Source organism: Lathyrus oleraceus, chromosome 4 (genome assembly GCF_024323335.1).
Source record: "Lathyrus oleraceus cultivar Zhongwan6 chromosome 4, CAAS_Psat_ZW6_1.0, whole genome shotgun sequence".
Taxonomy (NCBI): Eukaryota; Viridiplantae; Streptophyta; class Magnoliopsida; order Fabales; family Fabaceae; genus Lathyrus; species Lathyrus oleraceus.
Genome location: NC_066582.1, coordinates 175,628,285 through 175,632,924, shown reverse-complemented (window position 1 = coordinate 175,632,924; position 4,640 = coordinate 175,628,285). Strand labels below are relative to the sequence as shown.

Below are 4,640 nucleotides of genomic sequence, written 5' to 3'. Positions count from 1 at the left end.
GAGCATAAGATTATTTTTCAGGTGAAGAAGTTGGAAACTCTCTTCTAAACCCAATTTGGTTCATGGCTTCGATCGACAAATGGCACCATAGAAGAAAAGAATGTGGCACAATCCTGATACATAAATAAATATTATGTGAAGGCTTCTTCAGTTGATAAGTCAACATCTTATGGGGTCAGCAGAGTGAGTCCAGTATATTCTACTCGTCTACCTTCGACTTGTCTTTCTAAATCATATGGAATAGTAACATTCAGTGAGGGTTCAAAAGTCCCATTAATAGAATATTGCAAAAGCCACATAGAGTCAGAAATCAAGAGTTTATTGTCAGCACTAGTTTGAGTTTTAAGTTCAAGGGAAGAAATCCCTAAGGATTCATAAAGACAACCTAAGATCAACCTGCTAAGACAAGCATCTCGCCCCTCATGAATTTGGGTTGCTGAAGATATGCACATTTTAGCCATTTGAAGAGAACTAGAACAACAAACAAAATGAGATAACTAGAGGGTAAGGAAAGAAATGTGCTCATAGTCACAAACTTCCTCAGTTTAGTTATGGTGGTCTTTTATATAAGCATTGAAGTTAGGATGGTCAAAGGTAAAGCTAAGTTTGATTTTGTTTTTTATTAAGGGGTCGAAAGTTTCCCCTGTTGGTCGAAGACTAGTAATAGCTACCACAGTGAAGAGAGTAGGAGTTACCATCACACAACGAAGCTGAAATGTATTATTTGAACCTTCACATAAAGGGAAGATATGAGCATGTTGGCATTGTACCTTGACACAGTTCTTGTTAGTTGAATTAGGTCAAAGATGCCTTGATCTTGCCATATTTTCATTTTCTTCTTTTCTACTCTATTCAACCAGTTGAGATAGGTTTCATTATTGGTAGAAGGAGAAGAACAAAATACACTATGCGGCTGTTCAATGAACCCTAATTCAAAGCTTGTGTCCTTAAATGCACGAGATTTACAATAGGGCAAACAAAGAAAGAAATTGTTCAATTTAACAGGTTTTACAGATGATCTGGGTAAGTGAACCAGGAATGCATAAACACTACCTATAATAAAGAAGGGGATTAAGTCCTGGAAGGCCCATATGATGGCTTTTTGTCTTCTTCATTGGTGGTTCTAGAACATAAGTGTGGTTGCTAGTATAGATGAGACCCTGAATATCAACAGCAAAAGGGATTTGAGGTTGCTTTTTTATATACCAAAAGAAGATGCCATTTTTTGTAGAACTAGAGTAGAAGAAAAGGTGAGAGTCGATGTTGCAGAAGATTAAAATTTCTTATGCTTCAGAAAGAGTAAAGTGATGAAACAAAAGGAAGAAGAGGATATGAAGTTATATAGCTGTTGGAATGAGACTCTTTGGTTTTTCCTGTGAGATTAAAAAATTGATATTTTGATTTTTGATTTAAATCATTACTAATTAATGATTTTTCTTTTATTTAAGACAATCAATTTTTGTGGCCCACGATGACCTTGGAAATCGGAGTCATGATGACATGTACACACACGTTACTGACATGACGACTAGGTAATAAGAGTCATGACGATGATAACACGAAATTATATCGCTTTTTAAGACTTAATTCAATTAAATTATTTTATCATTTACACTAATTTATCCCATTTTATCAGATATTATGCAGTATTTCTCTTCTATTTATATCAGGTACCCATTTTGAAGCAAAAGTGAAAAAGGGAAGAAAAGGAGGTGTAAAAAGCAACAAAAAGGAGAGAAAAGGAACCAAAGGCCAAAGCCCAGCCCAAAGCGCACAAGTCACCAATGCTGTGCCTGTGACGGACGTCACAGGACGCGTGACGAGCGTCACGCGAAGGAGCCTTGTGACGGACGTCACACATAGCGTGACGAGCGTCACGCAACCCCACTACCTTTGTGGCGCAAGTATCGCCCTCAGAAGGACTTGAAGAATAACGTTAAGGAATTGGTCTCCTATATGCACGCCGTGGATATAGCCACGCTGAAGAAGGAGAGAAACGGAATGCTGCTACCAAGGCTATTATAAATAGCCGTCTCACAAACCAAAAGTTACACAGTTTTTGCACGCTCAGTTTTGCGGAAGCTCTGCCAAATTTATTTTTTTTTCACGCCTTTGCTTATTTTTCTTCCTTTCCAGCATCGTCCATTTTATTTATTTTATTTTGCAAGCTTTGTTTTCTTTTTTCCCTTGCAATTTATTTTCCCCCGTTCTTAGCTTTTAGATATTTTTCGCGTAGTAGTTTCTACACCGGAAACTACTGGGCAACTTTATACCGGATTTAACCTTACGTTATATTCGAGTTTTTTTATTTCCTTGATTTAATTTACTGTTTAATTGAAGAATCGAAGAACAAATCCTACCGGCTTGTGGTGGAGTGTTCAAGACCATTGTATTACGCATTCAGGTTCTTTAATTGTTATTTAATTTTTATGCTTTATTCTATTGTTTATTTGCATTGCCTGCCTGAAATGAGTCTGTGTATGCATGATATTAATTATTATTTAGTAAGCATGTCTGGCTAATTTGCCTAGGTATCGGTATGTAAAGTAAGCAGAAAGAGGGATCAAAACTAAGTCGGTCTATTCAAACTTAAAATTAGAATCAATCTTTTTACGGTCTTAACTTACAGGTTTAATAACAAGATTTTTTACAAAGGTAAAAGACATAAAGAAGTTGAAACCAACAGAGCGAGAGTTTGAGGTTTTAACTGGACAGTGTAAGTTAGTCATTAAATCTATCTCAGGGCGAGAGCAAGTTTTAGAATTAATTAAATTCTGACCTTTTTCCAAAAAGTATTTTTAAAGATTGAATGTGAGGACGAGAGTTAAGCATTTAGATTTAATTGTATAACCTAAGTCAACAGAGCGAAAGTTTGAGATAAGGGTGTTTAAAACGGTCAGTATTTTCTTAAAAAGAGTTTCTGCAACTTTATTGTTTTCAAAATATGATTTTTGACTTAATTATAAGTGACAGCAACATTAACATAAGATCATGGTTTCTTCAACAGAGCGAGAGTTTGAGATAAAACCTTTAACCAATAAAGTTAGTCGAAACGATTTATTTTAAAACCGAGAGACCGACAAGGAATTGATTCCCTAGTTTTGACGAACCACATACCGATATCCGTTTTATTAATATTTAATCTAGATATTAGTTTAGCTCTTAGCTCCCTTTTCCCCAAACAATCAAACATTTTCACCTTAGATTTACGTAGTAACCTTAGATAACGGTACATCGATTCATAAGTCCCTGTGGGATCGATATCTTTTAAAACTACGCGATAGAACTGTGCACTTGCAGTTTGTATCCCATTCTCGACTCGCACAGTCGAGCGATCAAGTTTTTGGCGCCGTTGCCGGGGACTTTTATTCAATCGATATCGTAACTCTTCCGTTACGCTGTAGAGACTAAGGTTTCTTTTTCCTTCTATTCTTTCTTTCGTTGATTTGTATGCCACGCACTCGCTCTCAAGGCGAACCGCTCTATTTACGAATCAACGATATCGAACTATATCTCCGAGTCTTACGACGAATTCGGGAATATCGTGCTGAAAACAATCTCCCTCCTATAAACCTTCCTGATATCAAAAACATTTTTCCTTCTTTAACCGAGATGGCAGAACCAGCTCGTGCTCTTAGAGATTACGCCGCTCCATCGCAAGATGAACCGCATTCAAGTATTGCTCCGCCCGCAATCGAAGCAAACAACTTTGAACTTAAACCTTCACTGCTGCAGGCTGTGCAACAGAACCAATTCTCTGGAAATCTTACCGAAGATCCAAACCTTCATTTATCCGTATTTGTTCAATATGCTGATACTGTTAAAGCTAATGGTGTCACTTCAGAGGCAATTCGACTTCGTCTTTTTCCTTTCTCATTAAGAGATAGCGCTAGAAGATGGCTTCAATCTCTACCTTCCAACTCAGTCACCACATGGAACGAGTTGAAGAAAGTTTTCCTTGCCCGATATTTTCCGCCAAGCAAAACAGCTATGTTAAGAGCCCAGATAAACGGATTTAAACAGAAAGACAACGAGTCTCTTTTCGAAGCATGGGAAAGATACAAAGACATGATGAGACTTTGCCCACACCATGGTTTGGAAGACTGGTTAGTAATTCACACATTTTATAATGGTCTCTTATACAATACAAGGTTAACAATAGACGCCGCTGCAGGTGGTGCATTAATGAACAAACCTTATGCTGATGCTTACCAGCTTATCGAGAGCATGGCCCAAAACCACTATCAGTGGGGAACCGAACGAACAACAGTGGAAAAACCTCAACCGAAAACTGGCATGTACGAGATAAGTAACCTTGATCACGTCAATGCAAAAGTGGATGCTTTGGTCCAGAAGATTGAAAGTTTAAATGTATCACCACCAACCGCCGTGGTTGCTATAGCTCAGAATTGCGAGGTCTGTGGAATCCAAGGCCACACTCCTGCGGAATGTCAACTCTTGACTGGAATCCAAACAGAGCAAGTAAACTATGCTCAAGGAAGCCCCTATTCGAATACCTATAACCCAAATTGGAAGAATCATCCAAACTTTTCATATAAGAGTAATAATGCTTTATACGCACCTGGACAGTCTCCGAATCAAACCCCATCTATACCTCCGGGGTACCAGAAACCAAATCC

At 37.9% G+C, this 4,640-nt stretch overlaps 1 pseudogene; it reads right to left on the bottom strand.

Annotated features, from left to right (window-relative positions):
* Window positions 1–3,997: 3,997 nt before the first annotated feature.
* Window positions 3,998–4,097, bottom strand: LOC127077201 (uncharacterized; annotated as a pseudogene).
* Between the last annotated feature and the right edge of the window lie 543 nt (window positions 4,098–4,640).